Genomic DNA, 22,006 nt, shown 5'->3' on the forward strand with positions numbered 1-22,006 from the left:
GTTCTAAACCTAATCATTCTTTAGGATTTACGTTATAATTCCCATGAAACATCACTGGTAAACTGTGCTTAACTTTTCTAAAATTTATTGGAAATCGTTAATATGTTTTTTCATGTGGTCCCTGAAATTTTGGATTAAGTTCAGTCAGATGCTCTGGAATGTAAGTAAAGCAAGCCAGTGACTATTTTTCAATAATTTGTAAAGAAAGGGTCATTTTTGTTTCTATTCTTATTTTAGTTCTTGACAAACTCTTGGAAAAAATTCCACCCATAGGCAATGCATTTTGGTATTAAACAACGATAACCTATTTTGTCACATAAAGCTAAAAACGGGACTGTAATCGTAGGGCTGGCTGTATTAGAGTCACCTTTTGATAGTCCTACTTAATATAGAATTCAGGTCTACAGATGAAGTTTTACTTTTGATAAATTCCTTGTGAATAAGCTCACATATGAACTGACTCTCAGTGTTTTCACTGTGCATTCGTGCCGTTACTACATAATTTATGTAGTGTTTCCATCATAATTTATTTGTTTCAAAGTATTAATTTGCTGTGCCGTTAACTAATTTGTTTTGCTACTTTACAGAATAAACAATGTTCTAAATATTTCTCTTCCGGACTTAAAAGCATAGTTCTGAACAAGGATAGATTAATTTGAGATGATACATTTATGATTTAACCATCTCAGGTCAGAATTATTTCCATGTTTCTAACATGTCTTCTGTTTACTAATAGTATCATTCAAAAGTGGCACTTTTTCTTTTTTTGGAAATGTCGAGAGTTTCCCTGGAGGCTGGTAAAATGAACAATTCTGCAATTGTGTGAATTATATAAGTCTTTGCTAATGTTAGCGTAACCTCACTAGCCTTATGAGCTATACATGATATTGCTATAACTTATAGGAGAACTTTGATTCATATATTTTACACTTGCAGATGTTTAAAATGTTCATTAATCCTGTGTGTAAAATTGGAGGTTTGGTAGAAAGATGACAGCGTAATTTAATTGATAATATTTTTGAAGTAAAGACATTCAGGCCAAAGAAAAGGAAGAATTATGAGGATACTTGGTTTCAAATGTGAGATAATCCTCATGCTGCTTCAACAGTGACAAACTTGTTTTAAAAAAAATTTTTCTTGGAGGGAGAAAAATCTGTTGAATTTGTGAAGATTCCAGTTTTAATAAAATTTTTATATTATGGCGAGAAAATGTAAAATTTAAGACTATGTAAATGTGAAGAATTAAGAACTAATGTAGTTGTAGAGAATTGTAGTCAGAAAATTGTTTCAAAAAATAATTTGGGTCATCTGCAGTTTTTAGAATGTTACAAAAATAAATTTTAAAAATCGGTATGTAATTTTTTAAATGAGTACAGTCAAAAATTGAAATACTAATTTTTATTTAATAAAATAAACTTCTAAAATGTCTTAAAATATAAATATTACTTTCACTAATGTAAATCTCTATTTAATGAAGTGATTATATTTTCCTGTTTCTAGAAATAACCATATTTTTAATTACAGAAACAAATTTTTCATGATATTTTCTCAAGAGTTAGACTTTAATTATAATGTTAAAAGCCAAACTGTAACAGTGGATGAAAGAATGAATAAACCAACACACAAAATAAAAGCAAAATCAGTTATGTTTTACTTCGAAAACCTAATCCCATGTGATAACTAATAATTAAAAAAAATAATTTCTATATACTTTATTAGTTGAAAGCTATATTTAAAAAATAAGAACATAGAACAAATTAAGTGGAAAGAAAAATTTAAATCTTTTGCATACACACAAAGAACATCAAGAAGGATAAATCATAAAGTAAAAATCAGACTCTTTATTTAGACACTTAATTTAGACACATACGTAGACACTTATTCAAGTCCTCTCTGATCTGTCTATTCATTCTGTATTCACAATCTATGAGCCAAAATACATGATTAGTAAATTTAGGTATTTTTATGAGACAGCCATCCAAATACTACTCAAATATATTTTCAGCTCATGTGAACTTTTGAATGAATAGGCTATAACAGCTTCAATTTTTTTTCTAAATCTCTATATATGATTTTCAGTCATCAGTCTCTCAGGGCAAACAAGCGGGCCATGACTCACTGCTTGTAACATTCCAAGCCATAAGGCTAAATATTTTTATGTTTAAAGCATCAAAATGGACTAGAGATTGGGGACCTTCATGCTGCTCCTGGATGTCCCACCAACAAAGGTCATGACCTTGCTCTTTGGAGTGAATGGATTGTCAGAGTCAGGTGGGGACATCGGAGTCAGCTGGTCTGAACCACTCCTTATGCACAAGGAAGAAGAATAATCAGTAATCAGTACAGTAACACGTATGCTTTGATCAGGTCCCAGTGCTAATTATTCATTTAATTAAACCTTGTCTCGATCAAAGTGTTCCCTTCATGAAAGTCTTAGATGAGTCTGTTTTTCTGGTACGAATTGCGAGCCTAATGATATTCAAGCTTGTTTTTCACCCTTTTAAATGATACAGATGAAGTACATTGAGTGCACTTTAAATGAAGGATACCGTCATAGGAGGAGAAAGAAGACCTACTTTAGAATATAGATAAAGGGCCAATTATCAAGTTCATGTCGAATTTTGGAGGTGAAAAATCTTAAGCATTTCAGAGGGAAGAATAATTTTTTTTGGCGAGTGTTAAATAAAAGAAGCTATTTGGAAAAATTATTCAATTCGGTGACTATTTCCTGCATTGAGCTAAGGCTTAGCATTTCAACCTTGTTTGTACCTACATGTAAAACAAGACCTTCACATTTGGTTTTGAGCTGAAGAGCCAGTGTCGGATGAAAACGAACACTGCTTGAGAGATGAGGAAGCTACCAGCTGCTTATTTACCAAATAGTTTCTTGTTTCCTCGGAGGCAGACAGCTAGACTTCATTTCAAAGCCTCATTTGAAGTTTGGTTTCTCCACGTGAAATTAGGGCCAGTGGAATGCGGGTTGAAATAACATGTGCCCAGCTGCTGGTCTGACTCATAAACACCCTCCCACATAACACCATCCATTCTCTCTCTTTCCCAGTGCACAGCCAAAGGAAAATACTCCCGGGTCCAGAGAAGGCAAAACTGTGAGGTGGAAGAAACATAGAAAAGGTCATCAGGAAAGCCAACCAAGTAGGAACAACTACGTTGGGCTGTTTTGTGTGAGAGAAATAAACTTTTATTGTGTTAAGCCACTGAATTCCTGGGGTTGTTTATTACAGCAGTCGGCCCACCCTAGTTCATGAGACAATTATGGACTACCATCAGCAGGAACTGGATATGTGTAATCAAGTTAATTTTCAAAAAATGGAAAAATGTAACACCCTTTAGAGTGAATCCAAGCAACTACTTATGAATCCTAAGCACCTGTAACAGTGCCTGACACACATAAAATATCAATAAACATTTGCTGAATGAAAGTTGGATGATGAAAGACTAAATTCAACATGGTAATTAATTAGCCACAGATGCTCCTGTGATAGTAAAATGATCAAAATTAAAACTGCACACTTAGCGGTGGTATTTTAAAGATATGATTTGTTCCTTGTGAACAAGGAAACAAGAAGTTGAGCTACCACATTTCCAGGCCAGCCTGAATTCAGCAGCATTTATGAGTGTCACTAAGCTTTTATGTGAAAGCCATTCATCTGGGTGGCAAACCCATGGTCAGCTCTTACCTGTGGGATGGAAGAGAACCCGAAGTTTCACTGACGTGTTTGTACAAAGAATAGACTCTTAAAAAATATATGATTCACTTCTACCCAAAGATGTGCACTGTTGTGTCTTTAATCGTGTCACATGAATTATGTCTTTATTAGAATGAAAGTTCCCTTTTTGATTGTTTTGCCTAACTCATACAGTAGAAAGCAGATTTCTGACTGCATTTCAGTCTTTTTGCCCTCTGCAACAAAATCTGTCGACTTGCTCTTCACAAACCATGTGAGATCCATACAGATGCAAGCTGTGTGAAAGCAAACACTTGCATTTGTAAACAGAAATGGAAAAATACCTTTGAAAGAATCTTACTCTAGCAGAAGGTGGTATTTGCCCTGGAAATGACTGATTGTCAATTACATTTCACGCCGGAACTAGCTAAGGCATTACTCATAAGTGACAAGAAAGGCAGTTTCTGGTTTTTTTTTTTGTTTGTTTTTTTTTTTTTTACTTTTTATTCAGAACAGACAAGTAGGTAGGGAAGGACGGATAGCAGTAAAAAGAAAATTATATTTTGTGTTGGTAAGTGTAAAGGTTCTTCATTTATTTAATTCTTTCATTTTATGCTCCTGTTTATAGATGGAAAAGTAATAAAAATGAAAATTTACAATGCACAACAATTGTAAAGGACGTCTGAGAGCCAAACTGGATTACTTTTTTATGAGTGCCGCCATGGAAAAAAGATTGGAAAGCTTTGTCATAAATTACTCAGTAACAACTAGCCTTACTAACTTGACCTTATTTTGAGGACTGAGAAAAGGAGCATTATTCAGATGACAGTCCAGGATCCCCGAATGCACTGAGCAATCCTGTCTCTAATGCGTGTGCTGAGCCCTTGGTCTGAAACAGCCTGCCTTTTTCTTTTCTGCCTTGAGAGTGTTCTGCTCGCTGTTGACCTGACAACTCTCTGTCAGCATCTGTTGAACTGCCTGCATTACCACCTCCCCAGTATGAATGGATTGCACCGGATGCTACATGAGCAGAGGGCATTGTGGCTTATTGATACTTGCTCATACACAGACAACAGGGGGGGCCTCTTCTTCAGGACGGTGAGCTTCTTCAGGGCAGAGGCTGTGAGCTTCATACTGTTTCCCAGATGGTTATTTAATGGTTGTTACATAAATAAATATGTCACACTTCCGAACTTCAGGAGGAAGGAAGAGCATTGAAACCATGGCCCTGGGGTTTCCACCTGCCACATCCTCCTGGACACGGTTGACTATAGAAGCAGGGTCCCTTTGTTCCTTTTTATTCCTTGACAGTCTTGCTAGAGACATTTGAGGAGACATATCTCTTTCTCTGATCACAGCTAGTACAGAAAAAGGTTAACTCAGCAGGTCTGGGTTGCTCGAACCTTGTATATGCCAAATAAAAACCAGCCTCCAGGGCTGGCTGGCTCTTGGGAGATAACCTCTGAGGCCCTGGAATGTTTTGCAAGATGAGAATGATTTTGCATGCCTGAGGCCTGGGGCCCTGCTGTGCAACTGTTATCTTAACAATGTTACTTAGTGATGAATACCGGATTTTTGCTCTGGGTTGAGGGCTAGAGTCTGAATAGCAGAGATCAGTCACACAGGGACCCCGTACGTGACTGGCCCCCATTAAAATTCCTGGATTGCCGAGAGAATTAAGCATGTGCCCGTGTGACACCCCGAGAGGGCCCACCTGGAAGCTCGTGCCTGGTTTCTCCTGGACTTTGCTCCACGTGCCTTCCCCCTCATTCGTCTTAGAGACGCCTGACACTCACTCCCCCATCAGCTCAGATGCGATGACTCAGGAGTACGGTATGTGAAAACTAATAATTATGGAGACCAGGAAGCGGAAAGTCTGGGAAGGTGTTCTGGGGGCAGAGTGCAATGGGTTCTTTGAGGAAGTTGGGCCTTTCCACTTTAGTGGGATTATGTGGTTAGAACCAGACATGGCTGGGGTAAATGCTGGGCTTGGCTTCCTCTGACACAAAAGGTATCGTCATGTTCCCAAGGGACGGAGGTGAAGTAAACAAAGAGTTGAGTATATATAACTCGCAATTTTGCAGATTTGGGAGTGCCAACTCTGCTCAGGGCAGCTTGTCGACCAGCCTTGCTAGGACTGGTCCCTCTGGGCAGCGGGAGGAACAGATTTGCTTTGGAGTGAGCAGAGAGGTGGCCCGTCTCAATCTTGTTGGCTGTGTTGGCCCTCTGAGATCAAGGGAATCTCTTTACATATCCATTGGATAAACTCTTGATTTTAGCACTTAAAATCTTTGAGTTGAGCAATAAGGTGGGTTTGGGACCTGGAGTTACAGCATTCACATCCCGATGCTGCCACTTCCCCCCCCCCCCCCCGTGTGACTTTAGGCAGGAAATTTCCGCTGCCTCAGCTTCCTCATCTGTGTCTGGACAGTGTCTGGCACCTAGTAGGCGCTCAGTAAATGCCCAACTGCTGTTGTCGGTTTTTATTCTCGATCCGTCCAATAAACAGCAGAGTTGCTATTCTAACTCTATTGTTGGGAAGAGGTTAATGTTGCCTAAAATAGCTTCGTGGAGCCGAAACGAAGAAGAGAGACTGGAACTGGGTCAGCCCTTCGCGCGTCGGTTATAGAAACTGCACTTAAACACTGTTTCTTCCATATCCCATTCAAGGAAGAGGATTTCTTTGCAGCAAATAGGTTGGGTTGTGTCCCTGGGTGGCTTTCCTCCTCTCTCCCTCCCCACCGTGCTCCTTTCCTGACTCCTGCTAGCCCCCGGGATGGGGCTGCAGGCGCGCGGCTGGCCGGGACGAATTTCTTGCTTCATCGGACAAAGCAAGTGTGAGGCTGATATCGCCCCTGAGGCCAAGAGGGCAAATCTGTCAAAATAGAAACTTAAATCGTAGGCAAACTCTGGATTGAAAATAGTCTCTTCCTTTGACATATTCAGGATAGTCCCCAAATGATAAAGCCTATTTCTACACAGATTCGAAAGACCAAGGGCCAGTTGTGTTTCCTGGAATGTGATGTCCTCAGCGTGCTGAGGGTCTGATGTCACGTGGCTGTCTTGTATGGCACGGCTAAGTTGCCCCCTCTACACTACAATTTTTAAAAAGAAACATAAGGGGGCATTTTGTTTCTCTGGGGCCATGGGCTCCATTTCCAAACTCTTAAGAGTTTTAATAAGACTGACATATTTAAAGAAACGAGTAAGAATTCCTGGCAAAATTTTTTCATCTCTAACAAAAATTCAAATTGTATTTAACGAAAACCAGAAAACTAAAAATAACACCCACTGTTGGATGCCACAGGTAAAAGGCATACATTTCTGAAGAAGAATTTGTTAGTGGGTATAAATAACCTTACAATGATCATATCCTTTGACTCAAGAATTCTGAGGATCGAATGCAGCTGTCAGCAAGTTTGCTCATGGACCGAGCTCAACCTGTGGCCTGTTTTTGTACGGCCAGCAAGGTAAGGAGGGTTGGTACAATTTTAAAGCATTTGTTAAAAGAGGAGAGGGAAAAGAGAAGAGACAGACTGTACATTTCACAAACCTAAATTTTTACTCTCTGGCCTTTTCTATAGCAAATTTGCTTACTCCTGATCTTACCTAAGGAATAATCCAGAACACAGAAAACCTCCGTGAACAAGGATCATCTTTGCAGTAGTTTTCCAGGAGTTCAAAAGACTGGAAAGAGTCTACATGTCCAGGAAAGAAGAATGGCTGTGGTTATACAGCTATTAAGTACTTCATGTAAGAGGATGTTCTACCACCAGTTAAGTGATGGCTAGTGAGGGTCATGGGTCTATGAATCCGAATTTTGCCCATCATAGGAAGATTTTACGGATTGCCATTGCTCACAGGTGTTTTCTCACTCTTCAGTGCTCAGTGCAGACTGGATAAGCTGCATATTTAAACATTTGATGGTATTCTGCCTTGAACAGGAATGTCCTGACTTACGAGAAGGACCCTGACAGCTTCTGCTCTGACTTTTAGGATGCTCACAGCAAGCAGGTGATACCCAAGGTCACACAGTCTACTTGGAGGGTTGTTCTAGCTTAGGATACTGTTATTTTCTCTCTTAAGGAAGATTCTCTTTTTCCTGGCAGCTCTCAGAGTCTGGTGTGAGCAGGTGGGATTCTAATGCTCTTTAATGGATTTATATGTTTTTCTGATACTGGATATAGTAAGGCACATTAAATATATCTCATTACGTGGGACTTAACCTGGTTATTTTTATAGAAGTCTGGCTTCAGAGCATGGCCAGGAATATAATTGAGGCCACATTTTTGTTTTATTGAAAAACATCAGATAGAGTTTACATTGTTTGCCCTTGTCAGGGAAAGAGACAATGTTGATTGCTTCAGCCTTTCCAATGAAGAATTTGAGAGGAATTCCCTAACTTAGGCCTCGTGCCAGCAATTTGTTAGCGACTGAGCAAAGTGCAGTTCGGTACAGATCAGATCTCTCCTCTCTGTTACTCTAAACCCTGCGGTGGTCTCACGGTGCTCTAAGATGACATCCAAGCTCCCCGGTGTAGAACCAGGTCTTGTCACGGTCTCCCCAGCTTCACTGATCACAGGACCTTCATCGGCATGTGAGATGCTCGCTTTCTTCTGCAGTTTTGCATGTTCAGAACCTGCAACTTATATGTCACCGGCTTAAGAGATCCCTTCCGTGATTGCTCCAGTGAAGAGGCAACCCATCTCTCCTGCCCTTGTCACTTTCATTCCCATAATCCTGTTTTATTATTATTTTTTATAACACTTACATTATTTGAAATAATCCTATTGGTTTGTTCTGTTGCTTACCTATGTGTTATGTGTGCATGTATTTGTGCGTCTATTGTCCCCTTCTGCTCCCTCCCTGGAATGTATGCTCTTTGAGAGAGGGGACCCGCATCCCTAGCACATAGAACACCACTTGTAAGAGAGCCTGGAATGAAGTAGTTTCCCCACGTTTCCTTTTTTCATCCTGTGCCAGAGGACACCATCTCATCTTTAGGACCCAAAGGTCGCCCTTCCAGACCTCAGGTGGAGGAGGATGACTCCTCCTCTGTGTTCTGCCAATACACCCCTTACATAGCATCTGTGGTGAACTGATGTATCGAATCCCCCACTAACCTGTGAGGAGGCTGAGGAGGCAAGGACCGAACTCTCTGTAACTATAACTCACAGTCTGACATCTAGAAGGAACAGATTTTTGTTGCCTGAATGCACAAATGAATAAATGCACAGTAGCTTCCCAATGAACACTTATTGTGTTGAATTGACTTGAGTCTACAATTTCTCAATTCCTTTTTCGTCAAGAGAAAATAAAACATATATTGCTTTGTCTATTACTCTAATATTATGATACATCTTTTAAGCGATTATTAGTTTTATTCAAATTTAAAAACAAGTGCCTTTATAAAGAAGGCTAGCTTGATTTATATTTGGTTTAGCTTTCTTTTTCTTCCTTAACTCTCTCTCCTAACTTGATAGACAAAGAAAAACTCTAGAAATTATGTGAGTGCATAATATTTCTAGTTATTATTTTTCTGTTATTCACATCTTTTACCCATTAAGGGCATTTACAGTGCAATGGAAAATGGAGTTCTTGAAACAGCTTCAAAGATTTCATTTCATGTTTCCATTAGATGAGATTGTATTGAGGTCAGACACCTCACAAAGAAATAGAAGTTAATCAGGGTCAGGGCTGCATAGTACTTGACATAAGGTAAAGGCTCAGAGGCAGACATTGTTTAAATGTTTAGGGTTTAAGATCCAGGGATGATGGGAAGATTGTTCAGTCATTCATGCCTTGCCCATTCATCTACTTGCCCATTCATACATCCCTTACTTCATACGACTCACTCAAATACAGAAAGAACTTGGGGTAAATTATGATCATGGACAAGAATCAATGAGTTTGTAATAAAGCAACTAGCTTGGTACTGAGACTTGGTACTTCCGTACTCTTTAGTATTTCCTTGTCTTAGCACTTTTATACTGCTTACCTATTTATCTGCATTCCTCTTTATACTCTAAGTTCCTAGAGACTGGGGGCTCTCCGTTGGTCATGATTTTATCCCTAGAACTTAGCATAAAGACATGGTAACATGGCAATGGATGCTGAATGTTTTCTGAAGGTGTGAGTATATATTCAGCACATAGCCCATTCTGGACTGAATGACTTTGGTTATTATGCTAAGAGAAAAAGCAAATAGAAAGAAAAGTACCCCCAAAAGGAGAATGAGATTCCTTATGATCTCTTGTTTTATTGGTGCAGAACTTATTTTATGAAAATTGAAAATTTTCCTTTAGGTCGGCTGAACTATCCACCCACAAATGATTTAAAATTGTCTCTGAAGAGGGATGACGCAGAAAAACAAGAATAACTCTTGTTGATATGTGAATTATACCCCCCCCAAGGACACACAGCAGCCTGTATATCAGTTACATCAATCTCCTCTAGGTTATTGTATTTGTGATGTGAAGTTGACTCCAGAAGACTAAATATAGCACCAAGAGCCCCAGGCAGTTTATAGGAGCCATGGCCAAAACTTTATCTTATGTTTTCCATCAAGCTCCCATTTGAACCTGTTCCTCTTGTATTGGCTTAAGTAGTTTTATCTGGATAAACCAGGAGCAATGAATATTTTCTTAAAATATCCTTATTTAAAGTTAAAAAGCATCCCCACCTGTGACAGTGTGGAACATATTTAAAGTAGCACTTTTCGTTTTCAGTTTTTGTCATTTTCCTTCTTTCTTCTTTCCTTATTTCCTCCCTTCTTCTCTCTCTCTCTCTCTCTCTCTCTCCCTCCCTCCCTCCCTCCCTCCCTCCCTCCCTTCCTTCCTTCCTTCCTTCCTTCCTTCCTTCCTTCCTTCCTCCCTTCCTTCCTTCCTTCCTTTTTTCCTTCCTCCCTTCCTTCCTCTTTTCACTCTTCTTCCACCCCTTCCTTTTCTTCTCTGTCTTTGAATACAGCTCATTAAATGAGTAGAAATAGTACCCAAACTTGACAGTGAGATTGCTCTGCAAGGTCAACGCTGAGGTCAGCCTCTATCCTGAATGGCAAATAGTAGAAGCAAGGCTGTGCTGCCTTTGAGCTGTCTAAAGCTTTGGTCCCCAGGTTCTGGAAAAGGTCTGAGCTTAAAATGTGAAGATGTCATCTGTGCCATTGTTTTCTAAGAAAGACCCCAAAGAAATGTAGAAATGAGTGGCTAATGGAGTGATAGATTATTCATGCTTGTGCACAGTTGCCGCTTTTCTGATGCACAACTGTACATGTGGATAACTAGAGCAGTTGAAATTAAAATTTCATCCTCAGTAGTTACAACTGGCCGGGGAGAGTAGATGACAACCTACTGAAATGTTTAGCATAGTGCCTGATACAGAGTGAGTGCTCAATAGAGGACTATTATTTTGTTGAGCTCTTACTAGGTGCTAGACACTGTTATAGGAGTTTCGTATTTCTTCATGCATTTAACTTTCACAATAATCTTATTAGGTGGATATTGGTATTATTTTCATTTTACATTTGAAGAAACTGAGAGAGCTCAAGATAACGCAGCTGGTGATAAGTAGTGAAGCCAGATTACCATAATCACAAGCATTATTATTATTATTACTATCATTACTTATATCTGGTTTGGGGAACTATATAAGAAGGATTATTGATTACTAAATGGAATAGAACTTCAGCTCGAGAGGATTTTAAAATAAGACTTACTGTATTCAAATTATAAAACAAGTAAAAATTTATTAGAGTTTGAAAAATGCAAAATTTTAAAGATCGAGGGAGAAAATGAACCCCATTCATTATCCCACTGTAAGAAGAAGACTTGGATTATAATACAAATACTCGTTTCAAACTAATTCCAAAGGAATATATGTAGTGCTTTCTCAAGGATCTTGTCTAAAAATGATAGATTTCTTCTTTTATAAAGCACTCCACATCACTTAATTTTGTACCTTTATACCACTTGATGGTTGTGTTACAAATTATCTGCTTGCATTTACCTCTACTGTACTGACATCCAGAAAAAAAGCATTCCTTGAGGGCAATCTCCTTGTCTTACCATCTTTTCATTCTTTGCTCAATGACAGACACATAGTAGTGCTTGGAAAATATAATTGTCAATTGATTTAAACACCATATACACATGCAGACACACAGTCACAAGTATATACTCCAAGTCTTCCTGTAAGCCTTCCACAAAAGGACTTCGAAGATTGAAAGTTGCGGAGGTGGTGAAATCTGTTCTAGCCACATTTATCTTGCCTGTTGGACTTGTGCAGAAGGAAGAGAGATGTTAGAGAATGCCTGTGGATTATTGTTAACTCAATCAGATGGCGAGTCCTATGGTAGCATCTGTTCCCGTTGGGTATCTTTACTGAAGCAAATCATAGTATCTAGCACTTTGGATGCCATGGTTGACCTCTCAGATGCTTTCTTTGCTATGCCAATTTGAAAGGACTACCAGAAGCAGTTTCCTTTTACCTGACAGGATCAAGAGTAAAACTTCTTAGTGTAGGCTCAGGGCTGTGTCCACTCTCCTATTGTCTGCGTGGTCTGCAGAGATGTTGATCATCTCAACATTCCAAAGAATAACATACTAGTCCATGACATTGTGCCAAATGGACTTAGATGAGCAGGAATACCAAGTACTTTAGGCACCTTACTTAGATACAGGTGAGCCAAAGGGTAGGGAAAAAAATCTTAATTTCTGGTGTCAATAACTGTATCCATTAGGATCCAGTCATGGAAACATATCAGTTATTTTAGCAGAGAGTATATAATATAAAGACTGGCTAAACGGGACGGAGAGTTGCAAAAGCGAAAGGGAATCCTGATGAATTACAGGGGTAATCACTGCAGGAGGCAGGGACCGATCTCAGGGAACAAGGAAAAGAGGCTGGAATTATTAGAGCCTGGAATTGTGGAGGAGAGATCTTCCAGCGCTGGGCCTGGGCCTCTGAAGCGCTTCAGGGCTTGAAGGAGGGCCTTGTAGTTACTGACATCGAGACCTCTGACGAGGGAAGAACTAGAGAAAGAACGGTAGGAACTAGGTTGGACTTATAACGGAGCTAGCAAACGAAGGTCCATTCAGGTCTGTAAAAACCTCAGTTTATACTTACTATCTTGGGAAATTTATTTGACTTGATTTATTTCAACAATGGGGTGAGGAAGTAAACATGTAAAGATGAGATAATGTTTACGAAAATCTTGGATATATTTCACGCAGGGGTCTCTAGTTTTCGTTATCTGCTTTGAAATCAGCGTTGTCACAGATGAAATTAGAAATTCAATAGCAACACGATGGCTGGCTTCTGGAGCTGAAAGGCCTCAACCCTTGAGACCAGCACGCGATAGGAATTACAGAGAAGCGCCCAAGCCTAACCAAACTTAGTTTTAATTCAGCTTTATCACAAGTGGTGATATTACTCAAGTTATTTAACGTCTCTGTACTTTGGTTTTCTCATCAGAAGGATTGTTATGATCGCCATCAAACACTGAATTTTATAGGGTTGAAACCAAAGTGCCATTATGACTCCTACACTTACCGATGCTTCTTGTTGGCCCTTCCCTCTCCTAAAACTCTGCATAACAGCCATGAACAGCCTGCCTATTTCTGATCTCTAATAATTATTTATGATGTTCCATGTTTTTCTCCAATAGATGTCTGGAGTTTGGCTCTGTTTAGGTGAACTCCTGGAACTGCTTCACTTTTCTGACGAATACCCACATTTGGGAGATTCCAGACTGAATATTAGACAGGTTAGAGACCCTCAGGGGGTTGTTCTCCAGGAGTACAACAGGCAACTCTCGATGAGAGTGAGAATAATAACGACCTGCACAGAACTGTCCCCCTAAGGACAAGAGGGAAGGGCAGAGAGCTTAGAAAAGAGGTAAGACACACGATTCAGAAGATGCAGATTTACATTAACTTTAAAAAAGGGAGTCAGAGAATAAGAATTTGTCATGGTGACTCTAGGCATTTCTCAAAGGATTGAGGTTCCAATTCCAAGTGACCAAAATTTTATCCTTCTGAAGAAAGAAAGAGCCATTCATCAGCTTTTCAAAGTCTATTGAAAATATCTGTTTAATTCTTATTCTACATTCATTAGGCATTTATTTCTCATTCTAATATGCTTTCATTAGCAGATTTGCATGCTAGGAAGAAGCACCCTCTGCTAGTGTCTGATTCATAGGTCGGGTCTTTCTCTCGTTATCATTTAGTAAGTTAGTAATTGGTTTCTTGTTAACAGTCCTGTGTAAATTGGGGTGATATTGTTACATCGAGGCGTAAGCTGGGGCAAGGCTATCATTAAACTAATCATGGTTAGTTTTCCACCTCTATAGCATATATGATGTGGATATGTTAAGGGGTTCTGAAAGTCCTAATTCAAGATCATTTTTCCTACCTACCTGTTATAACATCTGAAATACTACTATTAGATTCATGCCATTAAACTGTAGTTCCAGAATTGCCATCATGTAAATTCAATTCAACTTCACAAACTCTTATTGAGTCAACCTTTTATGCTAAGCATTGTGATGAGTGCTCTGAGTTAAAGAACAAAAGAAAAAAACAAGGCGATGATAAAGTAAGTTGTCTCAAGAGCCATAAAACAAATAATAAGATACAATGAAAACTTAATATATCGAAAATACTCAAAGGCTTGATATAGATCCTTATGCAATAAAAATTCAAACTAAGTGGGTGCCAGAGTGGCCAGACATATGACTTGAGTTGAAGCTTCAGAGGAAGATCAAATAACCCATTAGTAGTCACGAACGATTTCGGCGTGTATTATTATTAGATGTCTAGTCTCCTTGGAAAGTAGAGAAGGATTTAGACTAGATCTGATGGTGCTGCCTGCTGGACTAATGAGAGTAGCCTAGCCTGGGTGGAGGGCCCCAGGACAAATACCCAGGGGACTGAACTGTGACATAATCAAAAATTTTCCAAGGGCAAATTTATGTGACTATTTGCACAAGGATGTCAGAGTTTTGTTGACTTGCGGCCCTGGGGGTTACTTGATGCACTTGAACCTCCGTTTGAATTAGCATCAGAGCGAGTAGTGGAATGACCTTATGCATAACGTCATGAAGTCCTTGGAAATCACGTAGTAGAAGGCAAACTGAAAATGGTCACTGTCAAGACATTGTGGACAAGTTGTTGTGTAGTGCACTTCTGTTTTCTCCCTCCTCCAATTCATGTTGATACTCTAACAGCTAATGTGATATTTGGAAGTGGGGCCTTTAAAAGGTAATTAGGATCAGACGAGGCTACGATGGTGAGCCACCATGATGAGATTAGTTTCCTTATAAGAAGAGAACGAGACAAGAACTTCGTCTCTCTCTGCATCATGTGAGGATAGAGCAAGAAGGAAGCTTCTGGAAACCAGGAAGAGGGTCTTCACTAGACACCAAATCTGCTGACACCTTGATCTTGGACTTCTCAGTCTCCAGAACTGTGAGAAATAAACATTTATTGTTTAAGCCATCCGATCTGTGTTATTTGTTGTAGTAGCCTGAACTAAGACACACGTCAACAAAAAACACACTGTGAAAGGAATTGCACTCCTTCAGCATTTTCCAAAGGAGAATAACTTGCAACAAAGATTTGGAATTGCTAGGAACTACTGTTTCCAGTTCTTTAGTCCACTGGACTATAGTTTTTACAGTTTAAACTTCCTTTGGTTTAAAATCATTATTACCAGGCAGGGGAAGAGGAAGCCGTTATACTTATGCGAGAATCGAGAGGGCATCTGGGTCATTCTACCCAGGTCGTTATCATTCTCTTTCTATTCTTCTGAAAGGAATGGGAGGCTTTGACGTCAGGTGAGATGAGTCATCTTTCCTCTCAGGGCCTCTGGCTGGGATTTACAGGCTGCCTTTGCAACAGCTATTCTGTTAGTCATTCATTAAAACAAAACAAAACAAAACAAAAAACAAAACAGACATATTGGAAAAGCTAAAGGGAAATGTTTGGATGAACAAGAGATTAAATTTCTATTTCCATTGGAGAGAACTTGCTTGCTTTCTCACAAAGGCAGCCTCATTCAGTACCAGGCAACCCCAGGGCTCTCAGTAAAGCCTTGTTGATTGACAAACAAAGGGACCTGCTGGGTCCTTGTACATCCTGGTGCTAAAACTGAGTTTTCAGATATGATTATGTGATTGGTGTACAGATGTTTGTGACTATTTACTCTTTCGTGGTTTGGAATGTTCACTCAGACTCATGAGATTTACATTAAGAGATCAGCAACATCACCAGCCTTATTGTCATGGGCAGGAGAAGGCCCTTTCTGGACCTTTATCTGGATAGGCACATGTGGGATTCACTGGAAGGCGAGTCGAATTGTGATCTAAGAATTAGGCATTGTTTTGCTCCAGGAAACCCTAACCAAGCTTTCAACCTATTTGAGAACCTACTAGGAGGAAAAAAAAAAAAAATCTCCTTCCTTGCCAGCAATGTAGAAGAACAATCAGGAAAGAAGGATAAGAGTGTTCATCCTGGATTCCTCCAGCCTAGGACAGGATATATCATTGTCACTTCATTCGCACTTAACTGATAAGGAATCTGAGGCCTCGAGAAGAATGGCGAATTAGCCAGCGATGTCCGGGGACTAGGCCTGGGCCCTCCTCTTTTCTTTCCCCTCCTAGGCGTTCTCCCTGGCTTTACATACCACCTACATGTTGATGGCTCGTACTTCTATCTTCAGTCCTAAGCTCCACCTGCATGCGTTCAACTTTACACCTTCACAGAAAGGTGCAATAAGTATTTCAAACTTCACGTTCAAACTGGAACTCATGACTTTTCTCTCAAACTTCCTCTTCCTTTGTCTCCCTTGGGAGGGGCCACTGTTTGTTGTTATTTAAGTCAAAAAGGCTAAGAGTCATCCTTGATCCCTCGGTTCTCCTCATTCCCTATTTCCAGGCTGTTAGCAAGACTTTGTGTTTCTATATCTATTTCCTTCTCTCCCCGTCCAATGCCAATATCCTTGTATCGATCATAATTACTTTTTACTGGGTCGACAGCAAGAACTGAGCTGGTCTTCCTTCTTTCACTCTTGACTTCTGTAATCTATTCTCCGATGTGAAAGTTAATGTGAAATTCTAAATATGTTAATCGTACCTTTTTACTCTGGTCCTTGCTTTAAAATATCCACTGGCTTCCCATTGTCCTTCAGATGACACTCAAACCTCCCGCCGTGGCAGCGGGTCCTATGGGCTCTAGGAGACTGCATTCCACTCCTACCGCCTCGCCCTGGCTCCTATCAGTTTCTCTCATGCACCAATCTGGTCCCCGCTCAAGATATTTCCGCCTTCTATTTCTTCTGCTGGAAATCCTTTCCTTACCTTTTCACATGGCTGTCTCTTTTCCATCTTTTAGATCTCGGTTCTAAAGTCCCTACTTCAAGAAGCCATTTGTGAATACCTTTTCTAAATCGTGTTCCCAGCCCACACCTGATTCCTGTGTATCGCATCGCTCAGTTTAGTTTCTTTGTAAAATTAATCACACGTGGCGATTGTCCACTCATGTATGTATTTTTAATTGAATTTCCAACATCTCCCTGCCTCTGTCCAAGTACGTTGTGAGCGTTATATGAACTAGAACTTTGTCTTTAAAGAGGCAGTATGGAGCAGCGATGAAGCTCTCATATTCCTGAGATAGATTTCACGGATTCAAAGCCCAGCTTTGCCACTTACTCAACTCGTGCCCCTGGGAAAATTGTTTGACCTTCTGTCCTCATTGGTAAAATGAAGGCAGTAAAAGGTCCTGCCTTGTAAAATTGTTGTGAGGAGCTCACTACCCATAAGACATCTCTGGAACAAAGGCACAGCCTCAGCAGGTGTTAGCGGTCACTATGGTTAACCACATACTTGCTTAACACACATTTACCGAATGACCTATACATACATTTTACATACCCAAGGAAGGCTTCTGCTAAGTCACAGAACAGACTTCAGAATACACATTCAAAGGGGTTCCTGCCTGGGGGCTGAACAGTTGAATCTTTCTAGAAAGTTGATCAGAAGCAGTGTGGGTGAGTCGCAACTGTGGAGAGAGGTGGGAGGCAGTGTGTTGAAATGGAAAACAGTAGTAACAGAAACCTGAGCATATTTAGTAATTATTCTGTACTAAGTACTGCGGCCCATTTTTCTATTTTTCGTCCTTGCAATTACTGATGCATTACAGTAAAGTTCTATTATGCAGCATTTCTAATGGTTCTTTGTTACACCAACCTTCCTCATACTATAGTGTACATACAGGCCATTCCCCTTCCAGAATATTCTTTTCATCCTTTAACCCCATGCCTAGTTACCACTTACCTGTCTCCAACTTTCAGCTACAATGCCATGTCCTTGAGAAGCTTCATCTGACCCTACTAGAACATTCCAGGCCTCCCTGTAATATATGCCCATCACGCCATCTGCCTTTCCTTCGTTGCGTGTACCATAGCTTATGTTAATTTAAATGATTATTTATTTAACCCGTCTTCCTTCCTAGATTCTACACGTTGTGGAGTCAGGTTTCTGTCTTGTTTTATTCACCTATGTGTCCCCAGAACCCAGCAGTACCCTTTCCCAGTGGTTGGCACATAGGAAATACTTACTCAATAAGCAAGTGTGCATCCGTACTGCAGCAGAATGAAACACCCCCCAATTCTGTGACTCCTTTTTGAAGGTCAAAAAAATGCAAAAGCCAGTTTTATTTGAATTGTGTTTTTGTGCTTATCGACTCCCATGTTTCTTACTTCCTTCCCAACTGAATTTAACCCTAGATAATGATGGAAAATAACATTTGTCTTAGCTCTAGAAGAAAAGAGAAGTCGTAGAAAGAAGAAAATTGAAGAGAGATAGCAGTGGGAAGTTAAAAATAAAACATTTTCTAGCATCTTTAAACTTCTAGTCTATTGAGAATGCTTAAGAAAAAGATAAATAATTGTATTTTTCCCTTTGAAACAAAACAGACACAGTCTCATCTGACTCTTGTACAGAGTTATCTGTACATTCATTAGAACTCTTCTGGAAGAAAAGTTTGATTTTCAAAAAAATTTTAAATGTCAAAGACAAGTTCTGCTGACAGCATCAAACTTATAAATAAAAATGTAGCTCTGGTCTGATTAATGTCACTTCTTAAAAATCTAGCTCAACAACAACAATAAAAAAAAAACACAAGGAAATTCAAGAGAAAAGAATCAGAAAATAGTATTTTTAAGTATCACTTGATGACAAAAGTCATTCCCATTAAAATAAGAATGACTTTAACTCATCATGAATGACACAAATGAATAACACAAATGGTTCACAACTTTTGGTTATTCATGTCAATGATTTCCACTCAGGTTAGTTATGAAACTAGCTGATAGGCTGATGGAATTCTTAGAAAGGAAAAACAAAACAAAACAATACCACAATGATGGTAGTATATGGGAGATGACAAAAGTAGGGAAATATTATTGTTTACCTGCTCAGTTGATAGCTTATGAAAAGGAAATGGTTCTTGGGGGAGAGGTCAGAGCACTGAGACCAACCTCCAGAAGTTCCGAGGGAAGTATGACACGTTTGAATTTAAAGACAACTTGTAAGAGATTTATTAAGTCCCGTTGTGAAAAGACCTATTTCAAATGTAATGCCAAATCTCTTGTCTGTAATTTGATTTTTTCCCCTCCTATCTGTTAGTAAATTAATATTTCAAGCAGGGATACGATTTTTTGGAGGGACATGTGAAAGGTATATTTACCATTTGGGATTGGATGTAAGAACAACAAGCTGAAATGACATATTGGTGAAACCATTGAAGATCTCTTAATAGGAATTAGAGCCAAAAAGAGAAGTTCACATAAAAATAGTTTTGAACCAGTGTTCAGCCTGAAAAATATGGACTTATTTGAAAAGAGGAAAATGGCAGAAAAGAATAACAGGAAAAAAAATGAAGCAAATCGAAACAAAAAACTTCAGAATAGGAGGGGAGTTTAGGATTTGCCTCTTTTTAATTTTTTAAAAAGTTTCTCTTTTTTGGTTCTTTTATTATTTTAATTTATACAAGCAATTTACAAACTTTTTCTGCATCTTTTACATTAATATATCTTTTTGAACTATCTATAGCTACTTGGGTCAATTTAGGAAAACTATTTTCCTAGATAATTATTCATTTTATCTAGTTTTTCAAATGTATTTGTATGGAGGTCTGCACAGTAGTCTCATTTTAAAAAATTCTTCTAATTCAATAATTATTTGTCCCAATGTCAATAATTTTGTATATTTGTGATTTCTCTCTCAATCAATTTAGCTGGTGCTTTGTCTATTTTGTTGATATTTAAAAAAATATATCTTATTTTACTAATTAAATCTACTGTTTTCCTGTTGCCTCCCTTATCAATTTCTATTTTTATATGTATCATTTTTCTTCATGTTATGTTTTGGTTTACTTTGTTTTGGTGGTAACGGTGGTGGTGATCATCGCTTTATTGGCTTTTATGGATTGGAAAGTTAGCTGATTTTTTGTTCTTTTCTTTTTATTGATAAAATGTGTAAAGCTATGAATTTTCCTCTATTAACACCTTTAAATATATCCCATAGATTCTGAACTGTAGTGTTTCTACCAATTACAAAGATTAAAAAGAAGCAATGGATCTTATTTTGGCTTCAGTTACCTATTATCTTTGCCTGAATATCAAAAGCACTCTGCCACTCAATTTTCCCATCACGAATCATTAATAATATGAGTTGTCATATTGATTTTAGTAGACAGACCGTAGAGGGCTTAATAGATTTTTAGAAATTTCATAAATAATAAATAAAGCCATTTGGTCATGTCTTAGAGGGAAATAAATGTCTGGGTTAAAAATAATAATTTTTAAAAAGTTCTGTTGTTTTAGTTATACAGTTCCTTGTATTTAATAATGATTTCATAGAAGTATTTTTTGACTTAAAGTTTTTAAAACACACTTTTTATTTGGACATAATTTTATATTTACAGAACAACTGCAAAGACAGTACATAGTTTCCATATGTTCTTCAACCACTTTTCCCTACTATTAACATCTTATGTTATCATGGCGCCGCTGTCAGAACTAAGAACCAACATTGCTATATTACTGTAAACTATACTCCAGACTTTATTTGGATTTCTTCAGTTTTTCCATTCGTGTTCTTTTCTGTTCTAAGATCCAATCCAGGGAATCACATTGCATTTAGTTGCCATGTCTCCTCTGGCTTGGGACAGTTAAGTCGTAGTTTTTAAATTTCCAGGAGGAAAAGATTTTTAGCATTTTAAAAAATGTCTTACTAATAATTATTGATTTTTATTGCATTATCATCAGAGTGATATTTTTCTATTTTATGCAACTTATTGTTACTTTCCTTGTGACCTCATATTTGATCACTTTTGTAAATACTCTATGTGAGGCTTGAGGAGAAAATGTGTTCTCTATTATTGGGGTTAAAGTTGATTATAGATCCACAAGATTTATCTTATTGAATACATTATTTAGATCTCTATATCTTTATTTATTGTCTACTTGATTTATCTCGTCCTGAGAATGGAAGTCGTCCAATGTTGGTATGTTTCTATCTATATTTCTTTGTGTCTCCCACGGTTCTGCTTTATAAAGATAGTTTCTACTTCATTCACTGCATTAATATTTATAACTGATCTTTATTGTGAATTTTAACACTAAATTTAAATGGTCCTTTGTTGTCTTTAATGAGTTTTGGCTTCTATTTATTTGAGACATCAGAATCTGAAAGTTTGCTTTTTATTACTTTCATTTTTTTCTGCTGTACCTTTGCTCATTATTCCTTTTGAACCTTTCTGAATTACTTCATTTTAGGTGCGTCTTCCTGAATATAGCTTAAAGATTGGTCTTGCTTTTTGAGTACAAAAATGAGATTTTTTTTCTTTTAACAGGTGAGTTAAGCCCATTCACATTTATTGGTACAACTTTTGTATTTAGTCTTAACTTTTTCAAATTATTTTATATGTACTATGTATATTGTTTTCTGTGTTTCTTTATGTGATATTTTCTTTGTTTTATTTTTAACTTTATTTTGATATTTAGAAAGGATTTTTAGTAGTTACTTTTGTACTATTACTTTTTTAAAAAGTGTCCCAGTCCTCTGTTTCTTTATTTAGTCTTTTTTATCTGGTTTGTGAGCTTTTATTGTTATCCTTTGACTCCCACCAATTGCCTAATGAATTCACCATCAGTGAACTCACTGCTTTCTTCACTGATTAATGGACATTTGAATTGTTTCTAGATTTTGGTAACTATGAATAAAGTTACTGTAAACAACAAATAAAAGGGCTCTCCAGGTACAG

At 38.2% G+C, this 22,006-nt stretch overlaps 1 long non-coding RNA gene across 1 annotated transcript; it reads left to right on the forward strand.

The window, feature by feature from the left end:
- The first annotated feature begins 4,108 nt into the window (after positions 1-4,108).
- On the forward strand, positions 4,109-9,149 carry LOC118613869. Its single transcript, XR_004955987.1, has 4 exons — positions 4,109-4,257; positions 4,315-5,519; positions 7,073-7,156; positions 7,271-9,149. It is a non-coding gene; the product is annotated as an uncharacterized LOC118613869 (long non-coding RNA).
- The last annotated feature ends 12,857 nt before the right edge of the window (positions 9,150-22,006 follow it).

This window comes from Rousettus aegyptiacus, unplaced genomic scaffold (assembly GCF_014176215.1).
Source record: "Rousettus aegyptiacus isolate mRouAeg1 unplaced genomic scaffold, mRouAeg1.p scaffold_m13_p_2, whole genome shotgun sequence".
NCBI classification, from domain to species: domain Eukaryota; kingdom Metazoa; phylum Chordata; class Mammalia; order Chiroptera; family Pteropodidae; genus Rousettus; species Rousettus aegyptiacus.